Below are 20,673 nucleotides of genomic sequence, written 5' to 3'. Positions count from 1 at the left end.
AGAAATTTTAATTTAAATAGCAACCATGTCCAACATGTGGAATAAGTAATACTTTGATGTCTTACTAATGGTTAAGATCACCAAAGGCTTTAGTAGCTGAAGATTCACAACTATGGATGTTTTTTGGTAACAGTAGATCATAAAGCATTGATTCTATAGTCAAAAGGCATATTTTCACATCTCAGTTTAATATTTATCATCCATTTGACACTGAGTCAGTTACTTAGTCTCTTTAAAACTTCATTTATTGCTTATCACTATAGGCCAGGATTTTTCGAGTACACGGGATATCAGTAAATGGGATAATAATGTACTTCGCTCAATGTTTCTGCGAGGAATAAATGTTTAGAATGCTGTCTGATACATGATTAGCACTCAAAAATGCTGGCAAAGTCTATAGACTCCCAGGAAGCTGAGAATTTGAAGTTTGTGTGTAATTGTATCAAGTTCTCTTAAATATGTTCTAATATAATCATATTCTGTCCCCTATTTTTACCTATCCATACTTGCATTACACCTGTTGGATGTTTTCTTTGTTTTGTATTTTTCTAATCTCACAGTTGTGGTTTTTTTTTTTTTTTTGGATTTGTATGGTTTTGCTATAACTTGCTTAAAGTCTGTTTTGGAACTAGGTTTGGTATCAGAGTTAAGTTTGAGAAATATCAAATAAATATTTCAACTGTCAAAATTCATGGTTAATATCCATCTATCCAACCTATCATGACAAGATTGACAATCACTTTATGTTTCCTCCAAAACCAAAACCAATCAAACACTCTAAAATGATTTTCTCATAAAAATTACATCCTTTCCTACTTCACTTTATTGAATATTAGAAAAAGGTGTTCCATGACATTGACCTTACTAATATGAGGATGTCTAGTAAATCAAGAACTTAAGGAGGTGAGGGTCTTTCATTACCACAGTAAGAACATAAAACTTCCTCACAGTTGTTTTAGCCATGTTATGCTGTCAGTGTCCCTACCATAAATAAAAAGAGTACTCCTTTAGCATCTAAGAGTGTTAAAATGAGTTGACAAGTCATACCATCTTAGCTTTAGAGCTTATGTTTTAGGATTAAATCATCTCAATAAAATGTACTTGTAAAAAATAAAATGATATCTAGATATTTTATATCAGGGCATATAATTTTATGGGCAAAAATAGTATTTGGCACCTAAACTGCTAGTTCACTAGTTTTCTAAATGTATTGTTTCATTTTACGTGGATAAAAGATACTATTCTTTGGACTAAAAAAAAATTATATATGCCCATTATATTAAGCTTATATAAACAATATTTAGGATAACACTAATTTTGTGTGGAATAAAAATAATTATTTTTATGTTTATATAATTTCATGTAGGAAGAAAAATGTAAATGGTTGTGTATTTCAAAAACACAATGGTATGTGTGGTAATTCTATTATGATTTAATCCTCACCTGGAGGAGATAGTTTTGGGCTCCAAATTTTAGGATCAGAGATTTCTTTTTTTTTTTAAAGATTTTATTTATTTATTTGACAGAGAGAGACAGAGCGAGAGAGGGAACACAAGCAGGGGGAGTAGGAGAGGGAGAAGCAGGCTTCCCGCCGAGCAGGGAGCCCAATGCGGGGCTTGATCCCAGGACCCTGAGATCATGACCTGAGCCGAAGGCAGACGCTTAACGACTGAACCACCCAGGAACCCCAGGATCAGAGATTTCTTAGTGCAATAATCACAGCTAGATATACTGAATCAGTCTTACATGGATTGTTTCACAGTTAAGTTAAGCACTTCAGAAAGTTAAATTAGCTTTTTCAGGCTGTTAGAGACCATTTAGAAAATCACCACTTCTTTGCAGTAATGGCAAAGTGTAAATGAAATGAGTCTATTAGGTCCACAGGTCTATGCATGATGTGACTGGGAAGAGTGACAGAAGCATGTATAAAAGGAACGCTGGCCCCTCTGAGGAATCAAAGTCAAAAACATTAATGAATCAGATTAGATTGTGGGCAGTCAGTTTAGGTGGGATTAATGCATTTTTTAAAATGAAGAAAGTTACTATACTCTACTAGCACCTACTTAAGCAAGCAAATCAAAAATAAACCCCAACCAGAGTAGAAACAGGAAGAAAACACTAAGCCAAAGTATATATTAGTTGATAACTGATTATAAAACTCTTAATATTTATTTATATTTATATTTATATTTGTGTGTACACAGTAAAAGAAAGTAGTAATGAAAGTGAAAAGAGAAACACTGGTCTTACAGCATGGAGAATTTTTTTTTCTATAACTAAATTAAAACTTTACATCAACAAAATAGAGAATGTGGAGTTTATGTCTTATTTAGAAAAGTAGAAAAGTTTTAGAATGTTCGAAAACAATCAAATGTAGTTTTTGAATTAGTTGTCAACCATCAGATTACCTTTCTCCAGAATCTGCCAGCCATTGTTTAGCATTTTTTTAAAACATATCAGAAAATCTAGTTCATGGTTTGTTTTTAATTTCAATTTGACAAAAAATCAGACTCTTTTCAGAACTCAGATCAATAGTAAAGTGATTATCATCTTTTGAACATTCTCTTTGTGTACAGAGTGTTCTTTACCCACATTATTTTATGTGTAATTATACCATATCCTTTACATAGTAACATAAATATCACTTCTCCAAAAAAAAAAAAAAAGAAAGAAAGAAAGAAAAAAAATCCCTGATTGTCAAATTTGGCTTAGGTCTTTCTGTAATAATCTCTCATGTCAATCTTGACTTTTTCTTTGGTCCTTATTGTAATTGTATTCATACATACATGATATATACTCACTACCTAAATGAATGAAAGAATAGAGAGGTCTAACTAGTATTTAATATCAGAATGGAAGTGGTGCCTTAGACAATGGACATTTTCTTCCCAGAATTTATCATGTAGCTATTAAGCAATGTTTTCTTGGAAGGAAGTTGTTGACATTTTATGGATGTTAAGCATTCACTGTTTACATATGCTTCCTATTTTGTGTTTATAAAAATCATTACATCACAAGACTACTTTTTCATTATCATAACTGATAAATTATTTTAATATATTTTTGTTTTTGTTGCTTTATACTGGAAGGTATTTGCCAAATTAATCACTTTATAATGATTTATTCCAATATGAGTAAATGCTGGTAATATTCTGACTACCCATTACACATATTTCACTGTTTCAAAAATGTGACAAGAAAGCCATCAACATAGAATGCATTAATGTTATTCTCAAATTTCTTTATAATTTAACTAAAATTTTAAGTTGGAGTTGAATATGCCCCTTCACAATGCCTTTGCTTTTTTAAGAAGGCATTAAATTTTATTCAAACAATCATGTGCTATTAAGTAAAGAATGAACTAGCAAGAAAATTGTACCATTAGTAAAATTTAAGTTCTTAATTTCACATAATAAATGATGACAACCTTTTTAATATGGCATTGGAATTTAACATTAGAGAAGTCTCATTTACAGCTAAAATGGATTTTAGTTATGTTCTTTTATTTTTGCCTCTAATAATGCTTTAATTTTATCTGTGGTTCTGAGAAAAAAAAGAACTTAAGCAAATATTAAGATGGCGGTCCAGAATATTTTTAAAAATTTGTTCTCATAAATAATTAAGGCATATAAATCATTTTGTAAAAAAGTGGAAAATAAAAATATCTATATATGTTTTAAAATGTGTTATGGTTTGGAGTCTTACACAGTTTTGTTGTTATTACCCAAAGATAGCCTCATGCAATCCAGCAGATCAGTCCCTTGGCTTTTTCATCTGTTTGTCTTAACCTGAGCATTACATTCAGCTCATGTTATCTCTTTCTCTGTATATAAAGCTCAAAGGCAGGACCATAGGTGTCTTTATATTGAAGATGGGTAATAGTAAGTGGAGTTAGAATAAACACTGATGGTTAATAAGAGCAAATTCTCTTGCGTCAAAATCAAATATACATCATCAGTCCCTTTCAGTCAACAGTTTATTGATGACTTGGAAGAAGTCATTGAGAACATTTAAACCTCATTTTTGAGTAACAAGACTTTGGAAGGCATGTTCTCCCTAACTAGTCCCACAATGCCTTGCAGCCTGTCCATTGCAGTCCCCATCAGATCGTCCATCATCAAAAGATGTCTATTTTGTACTTTCTGTATCTCTCTGACTCAAATCTCATTTTCCATTTTTTTTCCTCTCCTTCCTTCCTTCTTTCCCAAATCTTTCTCCTATGTCCCTGGAAATTCAGCTTCTGTCAGCAACAAATCACTCTGTCTTCAAACATTTCTTTCAAATATTCCTCTTATCTTTGTGCCCCAAATGACACTTGGCTGTGTCTTGAAGACAGTTTCTTCTACAGCTTTTTCAGGTGATGGGAGTCCAACCCACCCCCAACTCACACAGCTCAGTACTCAAGATGATAGAGAAGTATTCATTGTTTCTCATTTTTTTAAAGATTTTATTTATTTATTTGACAGAGAGAGACACAGCAAAAGAAGGAACACAAGCAGGGGGACTGGGAGAGGGAGAAGCAGGCTTCCCGCTGAGCAGAGAGCCAGATGCGGGGCTTGATCCCAGGACCCTGGGATCATGACCTGAGCCGAAGGCAGATGCCCAACTGACTGAGCCACCCAGGCACCCCTTTGTTTCTCATTATTAATTCAATGCTGAATATATCACTTGCTTTCTCAAAAATCCAGAGTCTCCATCTATCTTTTTTACTCTTCCGGCAAAAATCCCAGACCTGGCTATAATTAAATATTTGTGTTCTCTTTGGCTGCAACTGAGAAGTTGGATGTTGTTGGAGAAAATTACACAAATGTGTTGAATGAACTTCCTTGCATATGAAAACCACAGCCTCAAAAAGCACCCCAAACTCCCAATCTCTTTATATTGCTTTAGTAATATCATCATTTTTTCTAAAATGATCTCAAATCCCCTCTTCTTTCTCCAATATTCCCTACAGACTCATCATTCTTAGATGATGACCTGTCATCATCATCATCTCTATCATTATTATTTAAACTCTAATTTCTGTAAGGAATCATGTACTGATTTGCTGAGGCATTGTGTTAGAACTGGCATTGTATACATGAGTAATATGGTAGCTACCATCATGGAGATACAAGTAAGTAAAGAGGACTTTACAACATAATATGAAATTTTTATTTTATAAACTCATTCATTTTTTAAAATAAGCTAATATTTACCTTTACCACTTTGTGAATTATTTGGTCCAACTAGACATATAGCAGACCCACAAGGAAATATTAGTGTATGTTTGGAGGCAGATGATTGAGAACATTGGCTGTTTTTTTTTAGAACATAGCACATGTGATGTATAACATAAGAAGGTCTGGACAATGTGAGCCCAGTGAGAATCTCTCACTCAGGACCCAGATGTTATGGGACAAGGTGGGGAAGAGACTGCATGACAGGACCTGAAGAAAATGGAGAAAGTAGTAAAAGGTAAAAAAAAAAAAAAAAAAATGCCCTCCAGATGATTTCCTTACTGCAAGTGCTTTTTTTTTTTAAGGATTATATCTTCAATGAAGAAAGAACAAGATGAATGAAAGAAAGAAGGAAAGAAAAACAAGAAATGAAGGAAAGATAAGTAAATAAGAGGGGAGATAAAAATAAACTTCAGGAGTTGGGTTCGGAGACTCAGTCAGTGAAACACCTAACTCTTGATCTCAGCTCAGGTTGTGATCTCAGAGGGAGTTTGAGCCCCACATTGGGCTCCACACTGGGTATGGAGCCTACTTTAATAATGATGATAATAATAATAATAATAATTTTCAGAAAAATCACAAAGGTCAATTTAAAAATTGATGTTTTTCTTTACTTGTTTCTTAGTATATCTTAAGACTATAAGCATAGGTATTTAATTTTAAGTTTCAATTTTAATGTTGTAGATTAGATAAAATAAAAATATCTATCAAATATCAGAGTATGTAATCACATTGAGATAAAATTAAAAGAAAAAAAAAACTGCAGACCATTATAGGTAGTTAGTAAAACATGGCTAATATTGTTATATCACTATTCAAATTTTTGCTGACTTTATGCTCCCTAGACTCTCCTCCATAAAGCCACTTATCAATATATTGCTTGCTATGAATTATAATAATGCAAGGTAAGTATTTAGCAGTAAGATCAACCAGGGAACAATGTTGACAATTACTCACATTGTTTGTTTACAGAAGGGATTTGGCGGCTTCTTACACCAAAAGCTCTTTCTGAATTTCTAACCAGTTTTCTGATTGTGATGTGCCATGCTAATAAGTGACAAATTTCTAATCAATTTACAATTAGAACTAAAGGGAAAGATGATTATGCATTTCTATCTAGTTTATCAATTAACAAAACAGTGGAAAGGAGTTAGGATAAGAGATTCCCTCCTCCCTCACTTTTCACTGATTGGGTCATTAAACCACGCAATTAGTGATCATGGTGTTTCAAAACCAGTGGCTTTTTATTTTTTTTAAGATTTTATTTATTTGACAGAGAGAGACACAGCGAGAGAGGGAACACAAGCAGGGGGAGTGGGAGAGGGAGAAGCAGGACCCCTGGATCATGACCTGAGCCGAAGGCAGACTCTTAACAACTGAGCCACCCAGGTGCCCCAAAACCAATGGCTTTTTAAAAATGAAATCTCCCTTCTATTCCATAGAACATTGAATAAGAAAAGAGGTAAACAAAAGACATTTTTACAGAGTCCAGAGATATAACAAGAGAAATATATTACAAACACAATATGAGGTTGGGGATTGAATATTAAAGTAGTTTTAGATATAGCAGTCGTTTCTAATACTGGATGGACATTAGAATCACCTGGGGGAGTTTTAAAAATACTGAAGCGTGGGCCTTGCCCCAGAACAATTAAATCAAATTGTTCACAGACATGTGGATAATAAGCATCAGTATGCTGGGCTTTTAAGCCCTCCCTCCATAATTGTAAAGTTTGCTCCGTGCTGAGAATCACTGAAATAGAACATAGTGAAAAGGTGGTTTGCCCTACATATGAGGCAAATAATAAGTCTATTCCAGTTGCTTTTATTGTTGAGCATTTTTTGTTTAGAACATAATTAAATTTGGTTCTGGTTCAGTCCAAACTTGCCTTTAAATATTCTTCAAACATAAATTTAAAGAGTGTTTTACTGGTTCTAGAAAGTGCATGGCAGTTTAGTTTACAATATCTAGGAATTATAGCGTGGGAAGGCACTTTGGAGCCCTACCTTCCTAAAAGAAGAGCTAAAAACAGGGAAATAATTAGCGTTTATTTTGTAACATTTATTAAGGGTCAAATCTGTAACTGAAAAATGAAGACAGAAAGCCATCTCATTCATTTAGCATATGTGCATGCTCAAAACTGAAAAAGAGCCAAATTGAGCATCTAGATTAACATATGTGCATCTAGTATTGCTAACAGCACTATAAGAACAGATATATCCCAGAGCAATCATAGATGAGACTTAGAGTTTTCAAATATTAAAAGCATGGTTCCATTTCTATTCTAACACCTTGCAAGAGTTACAAAACAAAGGGATTCTAAACAATGCCAGCCTCTGTGTTTTCATGATTAGCATTGTTCTCCTTTGGGAGCAGGAAATATAATTCAGTCACACTTCAGGGCCCAGATGCTTTGCTGATACCAGGCATCCCAGACCACCTGTTTTCACAGACTCATATGCACTTTAGTCTGTCATTCACGGGTGCCCCATACACATATTTGGCACTTTGCTTGCCCACTGCTTTGGCAGTTTTCCAAAGATGAGTAAGTACATTGCACTTTACAATTTCTACATGCAATGCTTTCCAAATTCAGTTAAGTTACTCACCATCTCTGTAAGCATTAAAGAGGCATTATAACCATGGCAAATTGCATAGGCCAAAATAATTCTACCTAAAACCTATTAATCCAAGGATTTTAAAAGGGATTACATATGATTTTAACAAATACCTCATATCAACTGCATATTCACAAAACATAAAAAAAAATTACTGTTTGGGTGTTCATTAATTCTGGGAGCCACAAAGTATGGAAACATAGCGAGAATGAATTTTCTATAAGTTTTTGATTCTATTCTTTTGTTAGATCTCCAACACCGATTAAGAACACATTAGAAAACAGAGTGAACAAATAGCAACCTTAAAGAATTAACCTGTTTTTTGTTTGTTTGTTTGTTTTTCATTTCAAGGGTTGTAACTATGTCCAGGGGTTCTTGATGAAAGCTGGCATTTCTTTTCAGGAACATATATATTTGAGCATGTGCTACTTTTATAGAGAAAAGTAAAGCCCATATGCAAAACCCATTTTAAAGTAAAATGCCTATTGTAACTAATTTATTTTTCAAGAAAATGTTTAATTTTGTAATATAATGGCAACTTAAGTATTAGCCAAAATGAGCAAATAAAACAAGAACCATTGCAGTTAAAGTAAGTAATTGGATAAAAGAGGCATAGTTACAGAAGTTATAAATCTTAGAGTCATTTAGAAAAACTACAAAGCACTCAACACTGCAGTTTCCCAGGTGGCTTAGGCAGCAAGCTATTACAGGAATATTCACATGCTGAACACTCAAAATTACAACATGCAAAACATTGGCTAGGCAGCTAAAGTGTACGAAGTCCAATAAGAGTAAGAAAATTAAAGAGCTCATGTTCTGGTGATTAAATGCACATAGGTCCCCCACACATGACATTCATGATGAGAAAATGAAAAGAGTATATTAAAAAAAAACAAAACAAAACACTTTTCTAATTTCAGGGGAGGTGTTGCACAACTCAGAAATAACTAGCTCTTTTATTTTGGAAAATACGTTTTTAGGCCTTTTTAATGAGTAGAACGTCCTCCCCCTTTGGCCATCTGTTTACTGGGAATAGGATGGGAGCATTTTCCACACATTTCCAAATTGCACTGCTTGAATAATAAATTAACTAGACATTTTATTTTCTCCATGACTGATAGAAGACACAAGGCTTTACGGGTGATCTGGAATAGGGGAAGAAGCAGAGTTGGGATGGAGAATCTGGGGGAGACATTTGGATGCTCAGCTGCTTGACAGCATCCTGGGCTAAAGGAGGTACACAGCAAGTGAGAAATATCTCATGGCAGAGACAACTGAAGAACTGTTAAGAATGACAGTGTCTCATGTTTATTTTTCAATTATAGCCTGTGCTTTTCTGAAATATGTCTTTATTTCTCTCAACTTTAGAGACCCAATAGTCATGGCTCCGTGGTGTTTTGCAAAACTAAAGAGAAAGAACTTGGTGTATGATGAAGCAGTAAAGAGACGAAACAGCAGCTGAGGATCTGAGGACAAAAGATAGGACAAGACAATGGAGAAGAAAGCTGTTCTGCATGTAGACTCAGAGAAGATATGAGATACTCCCTAAAAACACCAATAGGAGTCTCTATGTGGAGGAAGGTTGCTAGGAGGCTGGAGCCAAAGTGAGCTACATGGAGAGACGTTAGCCAAAAATTCCAGAAAAGGCACTGGACCTCTTAACAATATGCAGAATGAGGACTTCAATTATTTTAATTTGAAAGATTATTGACACCTCGGATACTAAAATATATGGTCTCTGATAAGGGCTATCACAGAGTACAAAGTGTACTGAGGCACCAGAAAAAATGCAGATGTTTTACCCAGATGTTTATAAATGGAGGAGGACCTAACCAGATCAGCAGCTGTATCCTACCTCCTCCGTTTGTAAGTCGTGTGGTATCAGAGAAGAGAATGACCCTTTCTGGGACATGTTTTTCACCTATTAAATACGATTAATAATACCAACTTCATTGGATAGATGTGTACACCAAATGTGTTTAAAGCACCTGGCATATCATAGACATGAAATAAATCTTAGTTCCCTATTCATAATTGCCCTATCCATCCTGCTCCCCAATAAGGGCTCTAGGAGACAGAGGCATTGATTCCAATTAGAATCAAAAAGTTTTGCAGAAAAATTGGCTTTTAAGTATGTAAAAGTACTTTTAGATATGAATTTAATGGAGAGAGGGCATAATATAATTACAGGGAAATTTAATAGTATATGTAGGGATCTCCTTAAATGCAAGAAGTGTTCATAGAAGAGGAAGTAGGGTAGTATAGCTAAAATTGAGATTTCCTAATGTGTGGTAGGCAGGATATGGTTAGTTTGGGATTGGTGAATCAAAGATGCACCGGGGGCACCTGGGCGGCTCAGTTGGTTAAGTGTCTGACTGGATTTTGGCTCAGGTCATGATCTTAGGGTCATGAGATCAAGCCCTGCGTGGCGCTCTGTGCTCAGTAGGGAGTCTGCTTGAGATTCTCTCCCTCCATCTCCCTCTGCTCCCCTCCTGCTCGCACTCTCTCTCTCAGATAAATAAATAAATCTTCAAAGATGCACAAAAGGTCAAGCATGTAGGTTTAGTTCAACTTATATCTTTTGAGATTACTTGGAACTTTTCTGATTTCTCTTTATTTTTCTATATAACATTGGGTAACAGAAGGCAGCTAAATTGCCCTGTATTTTCTAGAATCTAAGCTAGATTCTACCGTGATTGCAGAGATCACAATGGGTCAAACGGTAGCAGGAGTCCAGGTGGGTGTCCATGGAATTCATTTCATAACGTTTCATCCGTTTTTAAACTACCTCCTTAGGTGTCAGAGATTGGTTTCCACTCTGAGTCCTCTAACATCTTTCTATTTTACTCTGATCTCTCTCAGAGTAAAATGTATTCTTTTAAACATCTCCTAAAAATAACTGCTTGTAAATGTGCTTCTCTATTGCTTTCCTTTTCTTCTACTCCAGTTTAAGTTCTGGCCTTTCCATCCTGTTACCATTTTATTAGTTCATCATTTCTGTATTACAAAATTGTCTCTTTCTGCTTTGTTTCTGACTGCATGATCCCAGATTCCATTCTGTTGCTAAAGTGATCTTCCTAAAATCCAAATCTATGATGTTATTCTTGAATGAAACCCCACTGCATACTGAATTAAATTTCAACTCTTTGAGGACACTTGTACACTTGGTCTTTTTGCTTTTTGCTATTGTTCCCCATATAAACCCCTAAAACCATGCCTCTGGAGGTGTAGTCATATCAACTACTTAAAAGTCTCCAAAAGGAACAGGGCTTTCCTAGTCTTCTTTGCATTTGAAGAAATCTGTTTTTTGGCGTTTTGTTTGTTTGTTTGTTTGTTTCTGGCCACAAAATTAGCCTTTCTTTTATCTTAACTTATGTAAATGGTGTTCTTTTTCTAAACAAACAAACAAACAAAAACAACAAAAAAAAAACTTCCTATGTTATCACTTCTGGAAAGCCATCCCTGGATTCCTCTCTGTGTACTCAAGGTCCCCTTTGCTTAGATTTCATTATAATGGAAAAGTGTTCTGTACTTCACTTTTCTGAGGCCAGAGACTCTTTTTTTTCATTATCTTTTCTCAATTCTGAGTATAGGTCCTCAAAGATTGGTACTTAAATTAATTAATTAGTCAATGGATTAACAAAATTAATTAAAATTATGATTTCATTCTTTGTCAAAGAGTGAGATGAGACATGACCTTATCTGGAACATGTCTAAAATCCTTGTGAAATGTATACATTTTCTCCCAGATTAAGAACATTTCACACTACCATGTTCCCTTACATAAGAAAAGAACAAAAGAAGAGGAAGTGGTTATAAATCACATAATACTCTTTCTTTAATTTGAATCCTGGGAAATTTAGAGCTGCTTTTTGCTGTTGTTGACCTAAAATTTTTAGTCACCTTTTTTGCTAGATGTTTGTGGTATAAAGACAAATAAAGGATGGATTTTTTTTTTCCTTTTATTTTGGCGGGGGAGTGGGAGGGTTAGAAAATTCATTCTACTATCCTGCTCTAAGATTAAGAGTCCAAAAACACTTTGGGGATATCTTTATCTATAAAATGGCATAATGATACTTCACTTAGGAACTGCTGTGAGACTAAATACAGTAATGCTTATTAAAAAAAAAAAAAAGCATAGTATCTGGCTCATACAGCATTCTCTACCTTGGCTATATATGTATTATTTTCCTTATTAACATAAAAAGTTATTTCTGTGTTAGCTTCATTGTATTTATGATTTTCAATGTAAACCACCTCAAATAAATAAAACATAAATGAATGCATTCATGAATGGTTAATAAATAATTTTACATGACTCTACTAAGATATCTAGGACTTCTAAATGTCTAATTAAAGGCTATTTATAGCAAACATTAAAAATATTTTCCAGGTTAAAGAAAAGAATAATAAAAATAAGAGAAAATTTTAATTCCAACTCCTCTCTGCATTTTATCATTTTTCTCTGGCTTAATAAATCACCTACCCATTGCTCTCCTATTTCACCCCCTTGTCCATCTACCATTTTGCCATCAGATTGATCTCTCTAAATATGGTTATGATGTTGATAACTCTCCCTTTCAAACTATCCATGATTCCTGTTACATATGAAATGATACTCATGCGTCCGTGTATGGCGTTAGCACTCCTTAATCACATGGCCTCTGCCTACCAGCTAGATTCACCTATGCTAGTTCCCTCTAGGTCCCAGTGTTTTAAACTATTTGCAGTCTCAAAACTTAGTAGGGTATTTAGCCTTAATCTCTATACATGGGATCCCATTTCCCTGAAGAGCCCTCCTTATCACCACTCACCCAGATTAGCGTCCGGGTACCACCTGTCAATCTTCTACTCTTTCAAGTCACACCTCAAGTTTTATCATTCAGTAGCTTTTTCCCTAATCTCCAAAAAGAATTAATTGTTCATTCTTCTTTGCACTATGTCATCTACCTCATGCCTTGTCACATTGTCTGTTCTTGGCATTTTTGTCTTTGTTTTTGTTTTTTTGACTCTATTTCTGATGCAAGGCAATAAGCTGTTACCAGAGCAGACACACTTTTTCCAGATTCATCTTCATATAAATGCAGTAACAAGGTTTGACACATCATTTTACTGCTCACCATTTTCTAGTAAAAAAGAGTATGAGAATACTTAAGTAGCATAGACAATCAGAACAATTAAACAGTCACACAAGAAAGGAAAAATGAATCACAATTCTGAACTGGTCACAACTGCATTTCTTGTTAAAATAAGTTGAGTTAAAATTTTCCAATTTTTGCATATCTTATACAGTGAGTTCCTCCAGAGCAGTCCTTTTTAAAAGTTTATACATTTTAATAGACTACTTTAGTTTCAATTGTATAAGATAATGTAATGGTATCTAACATTTAAATATATATATTTATCATATATGTGTATTATATATCTACTATATTTCACGTGTGTGTGTGTATGTGTGTGTGTAAACCTGGAGATAAAAAATAAATATCCTTTTGGGAAAATTCGGTAGCATCCAGTTGAAATAAAACATTTTTAAACAAGAAAAATTAGTTCAAGAAACAGAAAACTTCTTGAATGTACAAACTGAGAAAACTTCTGAATGATGAAAGCATAGAGGATTAAAGAGTTATGGATAAAACTAATTAAAAATAAAATTTAGAAAAAATATGAAGTAAGCTTTGGCAAAAATATATTTTTATAACACAGTAAAAAAAAACCTATGTAACATTTCCCAAAACACACATACACACATTTTTAAGTAAATGTTATACAATATTATTATATCTGAATTGTGTTTCCCCCCGCCAAATTTCATACATTGAGCCCCCAGTACTTCAGAATGTGATTGTATTTGGAAATAAGGTCTTTAAAGAGGTGATTAAGTTCAAATGAGGCCATTAGGGTGGGCCCTAATCCAATCTGGCTTGTGTCCTTATAAGAAGAGGAAATGTGGACCCACAAAAGAACACCAGGGGTGCACAGAGGAGAGACCAAGTAAGAAGGAAGAGAGAAGGCAAACATCTATAAGCCAAGGGAAAAGCCTCAGGAGAAGCCAAACCTGCTGATGCTTTGATCTTGGACTTCTAGCCTCCAAAAATGTAAAAAATAAATTTCTGTTGTTCAAGTCATCCATTCTATGATATTTTGTTATGGCAGCCCTAGCAAACTAATATACATATTGATTAAACAAAAAGGCACATGGGATTCATATAAAATGGCTGCTTGCGAGTATGTAAGGTGGTAACTTTTGGTTATTCCAGAGCATATAAAGAAATACAAAACTGTGAAATTAAACTGAATTTTTTTTCACTGTTTAACAAAAGTCTTACAGATCATGTTATTAAATAGCAATAAAAGGAGAAAAGATTATCTAATATTTAGTCTCTAAAGCTTCATATAGACATATATTATTAAAGGAAGATAGAGGGGTGCCTGGGTGGCTCAGTTGGTTAAGCAACTGCCTTCGGCTCAGGTCATGATCCCGGAGTCCCAGGATCGAGTACTGCATCGGGCTCCCTGCTCAGCAGGGAGTCTGCTTCTCCCTCTGACCCTACCCCCTCTTGTGCTCTCTCTCACTCTCTCTGTCTCAAATAAATAAAATTTTAAAAAAAAGAAGATAGAGTTAAAGTCATAAAAGAAAAGTGAGATTTTAAGAAAAAAAATCTAAAAATATGTACCATTCATAAAATTAAGTATTAATTAGCTTAACTCATTGCAAATATCCTAATATATAGAATAGAAAGTTTTACCTCGCTTTATATTTTCTTTGATAATTCTGTCATTTAAATATTGTAAGTCATCAAGACCTCTATAAATAGTGTTTACTAAAATACTTACCACATAAGTAAACAATAAATATTTCCTGGGAAAAATATTAAATATTTTCCTATTCAACAAATGCTCTCATCAACCCCAAGAAAACTAATTAATACAAGGCAAAATATAAAGGAAATATTTGGAATATAATCCTTAATGGGGAAAAACTGAGAGCTTTTCGTTTACAGTAAGGAACAGGACAGGGATGCCCATTCTCACCATTGTTATTTAACATAGTACTGGAAGTCCTAGCCTCAGTAATCAGACAGCAGAAAGAAATAAAAGGCATCCAAATCAGCAAGGAAGAAGTCAAATTTTCATATTCACACACGACATGATACTTTATGTAGAAAACCCGAAAGATTCCATCAAAAAATTGTTAGAACTGATACAGGAATTCAGTAAATTCACAAGATACAAAATCAACATATAGAAATCTCTGGCATTTCTATACACCAACAATGATTCGGCAGAAAGAGAAATTAAGGAATCAATCCCATTTACAATTGCACAAAAAACCATAAGATACTTAGGAATAAACCTAACCAAAGAAGTAAAAGATCTGGATGCTGAAAATTATAGAATACCGAGAAAGAAATTGAAGATGACACAAAGAAATGGGAAAATATCCCATGCTTATGAATTGGAAAAACAAATGTTGTTAAAATGTCTATATTACCCAAAACAATTTACACACTTAATGCAATCCCTATCAAAAAACCACCAGCATTTTTCACAGTGCTAGAACAAACAATCCTAATATTTGTATGGAACCACAGGAGACCCTGAATAGCCAAAGCAATCTTGAAAAGTAGAGCAAAGCTGGAGACATCACAATTCTGGACTTCAAGTTATGTAACAAGGCTGTAGTAATCAAGACAGTATTGTACTGGCAAAAAAAAACCCAGACAGTGGAACAGAACAGAAAACCCAGAAATAGACCCACAACTCTATGGTCAACTAATCTTCAACAAAGCAGGAACGAATATCCAATGGAAAAAGGACAGTCTCTTCAACAAATAGTGTTGGGAATCCTGGACAGCAACATGCAGAAGAATGAAACTGGACCACTTTCTTACATCATACACAAAAATAAATTCAAAATGGATGAAAAACCTAAATGTGAGACGGGACACCATCAAAATCCTAGAGAAGAACACAGGCAATAACCTCTTTAATGTCAGCCATAGCAACTTTTTACTGGATACATCTCCAGAGGCAAGGGAAACAAAAGCAAAAATGAACTATTGGTATTTCATCAAGATAAAAAGCTTCTGCACAGTGAAAGAAACAATCAACAAAACTAAAAGGTAAGTTTCAGAATGGGAGAAATTACCTGCAAATGACAGGTCTGATAAAGGGTTAGAATCCAAAATCTATATAGAACTCCTCAAACTCAACACCCAAAAAAACAAATGATCCAGTTAAGAAATGGGCGGAAGACATGAACAGACATTTTTCCAAAGAAGACATACAGATGGCTAACAGACACATCAAAAGATGCTCATAATCACCCATCATCAGGGAAATACAAATCAGAACTACAATGAGATATCACCTCACACCTGTCAGAATAGCTAAAATTAACAACACAGGAAACAACAGGTGTTGGTGAGGCTGCAGGGAAAGTGGAACCCTCTTACACTGTTGGTGGGAATGCAAGCTGGTGCAGCCACTCTAGAGAACAGTATGGAGTTTCCTCAAAATTTAAAAATAAAACTACCCTATGACCCAGCAATTGCACTACTAGGTATTTACCCAAAGGATACAAAAATACTGATTTGAAGGGATACGTGCATCCCAATGTTTATAGCAGCATTATCAACAATAGCCAAATTATGTAAGGCGCCCAAATGTTCACCAACTGATGAATGGATAAAGAAGAGGTGGTATATGTATACAATGTTGTTGCCATTTACAACAATATGGGTGGAACTAGAGTGTATTATGCTAAGTAAAATAAGTCAGTCAGAGATAGATAAATACTGTATGATTTCACTCATAAGTGGAATTTAAGAAATGAAACAGATAAACATGGGGAAAATAAGATAGGTAACCATAACACAGACTCTTAGCTACAGAGAACAAACTGAGGGTTGATGGAGGGTAGATGGGTGGGTGATTAGCTAAATGGGCGATGGGTATTAAGGAGGGCAATTGCTGTGATGAGCACTGGGTGTTATATGTAAGTGATGAATCACAAAATTCTACTGCTGAAACTAATATTACACTATAAGTTAACTAACTGGAATTTAAATAAAATTTTAAAAAGAGGGACACCTGAGTGGCTCAGTCAGTTGAGCATCTGCCTTCAGCTCAGGTCATGATCCCAGGGTCCTGGGATGAAGCCCCATGTCAGGCTTCCTGAGAGGAGAGTCTGCTTCTCCCTCTGCCTCTTCCCCACTGCTTGTAAGCATGTGCACATGTGCACACTGTTCTTTCTCTCTCTTTCTCTCAAATAAATAAAATCTTTAAAAAAATTTTAAAAGAAAAAAAATAAAGGAAATATTTGGTATATTAGAGATACAAATTTAGAATCTTTTTCCTGAACAAATATATTCTTATTTCAAATCTAATTAGATAAAGCTATGATTAAATTAATTTTTCATTTTACTTTCTTTATAGAATTACTTTATGTTGTTCAATAAAAAACTTAATTACATATTTTACTTACTTACTTATTTATTTATTTATTTATTTATTTATTTATTTATTTAGTGAAGTGTTGCATTTCCATCCATTATACGGTGCTTAAGGTGCGCTTCAATTTTTTAAAGTTAGACAGTATTGTCTTTCGTCCATATCTCCAGTCATGGTGGATGATAAGAAGCAAGGAAGGGCTCAGTAAAAGCAAAAATTATAGGAAATGTTACATTTCCCTGCAATATTTACTTGAGTGTCATCTACTTCTTACTATCTTGAGATTTAAAATATCCCAGATCTTGTCTAAAAATATTCACTCTGGATGTTGCTTTTCAAAGAGCTGAAAAAAATTATTATTGTCTAGAATAGAATATGAAATATCTATTGTCACATTATCTTGTTTTATTTTTAAAGATTTATTTATTTTAGAGAGAGAGACTGAGAGACAGAGAGAGAGAGCGTGAGAGGGTGAGAGTCAGAGGGGGAGGGAGGCAGATAAGGAGAGAAGCAAACTCCCTGCTGAGTGGAAGCCCCACACAGGGCCCAATCTCATGACCCTGAGATCATGACCTGAGCCAAAATCAAAAGTTGGACGCTTAACCAACTGAGCCACCCAGGCGCCCCCATTACATAATTTTAATCTTAGTTCGTGGTATAATGTGGCTTCATTTCGACTACGGTTTTATTAAGATTTGAATAAAATTACTATTGTTCATTTTAAAGCAATTTGGAATCCATTTCTTTTGTATATGAACTTATTAGTAAGGGAAAGTTATCGTGTGCAATGTCAAATATGTATATATGCATATGCATGAGTTAAAACATAAATCCAGCAAATAAAATTTTTAAATACACACAAAAAAGTATCAGAATTGGCTTAGAATACATTTTGGAAAATAACTGATAAAATCACAATTAAAATGTACATAAGATCTTAGTATTTAAAAACCCAATTATAATGGAAGAATTGCTGGAGTAAACAAAATATTGTTGATTTTTTGAAAATCTTTTTTTTTTTTACCAAATATTATAGGTATGTGAGAAAATTTGATGCACAATTAGGGAAGAGTTTTGATAGGACATTTCACTATATGACTTCTCTGTTGTCAAAAGTGGTAATTTACAAATATAGGGAACAGTTAGTTAAATGTAGGTTTATTTCAATAATGTAGCATCAAGATTCATTAGCAAATTCCATTTGTAAATATGTTTCATAAGTCAAATATTAAACATGAAAGATATTTTGAAAAATATTTTGTTAGACATAACATTTTTTTAAATACAAATTGGAAGCTAAATTTTAAAGAATGATTGGAATAAGACTGAGTTCTACTGCCAACAAAGAATGAAACTGGACTGCTTACATCATGAAACTTTTTCATAATATCCACAACAATATTTCTTTAAAAGCTACCTGATTCAGGGTCCCTGGGTGGCTCAGTCATGCATGGAGTCTACTTTTCCCTCTCCCTCCCCATCTGCTCCTCCCCCGACTTGCACTCATACTCACATGCACATGGGCTCTCTCTCTCTCTCAAATAAATAAATAAATCTTAAAAAAAAAAAAAGTAACCTAATTCACTTTTAGCACCTATGGGAGAAAAATAAACTTCCTTTGTCTTTTAGTTGTTAGATTCAAATTGTATAATGTCCTGCTTTATTAGAATTTTATATTTAATTTTTATTTTAATTTAGTTGTCTACAACTTTTACTTCCAGTCATGCTGCGGAGGCAGAGACCTAAATTACCCTCAAATAGTAATCACCTATAAAACTGGAGAAATTATACAAAATAATTGTTTTCAAACATTGGATAAGAGTGAAGATCAGTAATTTCTGTGAAAGGGACACATACCAGGTAAGCTCTATTAATATTCTAGTTTTCTATCTGGAGAAATATTCCAGACCACAGTGAAAAAGTTTCTATAAGGTCTTTCTGAATTGAGAGCATAGATATCAGAGTTTGAGAAGTCTAGGCAAGTGGAAATTACAAAATAGAGTTCCAGGGAGAACAAATCTATACAGAAAAAGAGCCCCAGAAATCTGATTTGGGATTATCTTCAGTTTTTGCTGAACAGAGCCTGTTGAAGATCCCCATATGTAAGGAGAAACTCCATGAGGCTAAATAACAAATGACCAACATTAGCTCCAAGCTACATAATTCTGAGAGCTCAGATAAGATAGCTTTTTGTATTCTGATTAGCAAGAATAAAGAGTCCTCTTTAATGGTATGGATAATTCAGTAGACACCTCAAAAAGTCTTCACCTTAATAATACATCTAAACTTTCCCTGGATTTAAGGCTACTCTATACTAAACTGTAGCACTGGTTAGTAATTAAAAACAAGATAAAGTTGATACCCAATTAAGTTAACTACTTGCTAGAAAAAAGCACAGTGCTCCTTTAAAGGTAGAAGATAAATTCAGATTCTCAGCATTAGAATACCCAGCCTCCAATCAAAAATTACTTGGCATGCCAAGAAGCAAGAAAGTGTGACCCAAAGTCCAGAGGAAAATCAGCCAAAAGAAACAGAACAAACGGTTATACAGACATAGGAATTAGGAGATAATAGCTTTTAAAATTATTACCGATACACTGAACATGTTCAATGATTAAAAGTAAGATGGTGCAGGACCTTTAAAGAAGTAATTAAAGTAAAATGAGGTTATAATTACGGTGCCCTAATGCAAGAAGACTGGATCCTTATAGGAAGAGGAAGAGACACTAGGACTGCACTCACATAGAGAAAAGGCCATGGGAGGACACTGTGAGAAGACAGTGGTCTGCAAGCCAAGGAGAGTTCCCACCAGAAACTAATACTGCTTGTATCTTGATTTTGAACTTCCAGCCTCTATAACTGTGAGAAAATACATTTCTGTTGTTTAAGCCACTCAGTGTGGGGTAGTTTCGTATACAAGCCCTAGAAGACTAATAGAAATCCTAGCAAATACAAATGGGTAGAAGTGTGTCATTTAGACCCAGGACTTTGAGAAATTTCCAAATTTCTACATATTATTGATTTCTAATGTGATTCCCTGCAATAAAAAAATATACTCTGGCTCAGTCAGTAGAGTGTATGACCCTTGATCTTAGGGTAATGACTTCAAGCACCACAATAGGCTTGGAGCCTACTTTAAATAAATAAATAAATTTAAAATACATATACATATTTTTTTTGTGAATACAGTTTTTCTAAATGCATTGAAACATGTTTTGTGCTCAGCATATATTGTTTTGGTGACTGTTGCAGGGGCACTTAACAGAATGTATGTTTTGGTGGTGTATGCATTATACAGTATATGTGAATTAGGTCAGACTGGTTGATAATGTTACTCAAAACTTCTATGTCTTTACTGAGATTCTACTTGTTCCATATA

Source organism: Phoca vitulina, unplaced genomic scaffold, assembly GCF_004348235.1.
Source record: "Phoca vitulina isolate PV1807 unplaced genomic scaffold, GSC_HSeal_1.0 scaffold8, whole genome shotgun sequence".
Taxonomy (NCBI): Eukaryota; Metazoa; Chordata; class Mammalia; order Carnivora; family Phocidae; genus Phoca; species Phoca vitulina.
The sequence above is the reverse complement of the archived record's forward strand: the minus strand, read 5'-3'. Positions refer to the sequence as shown.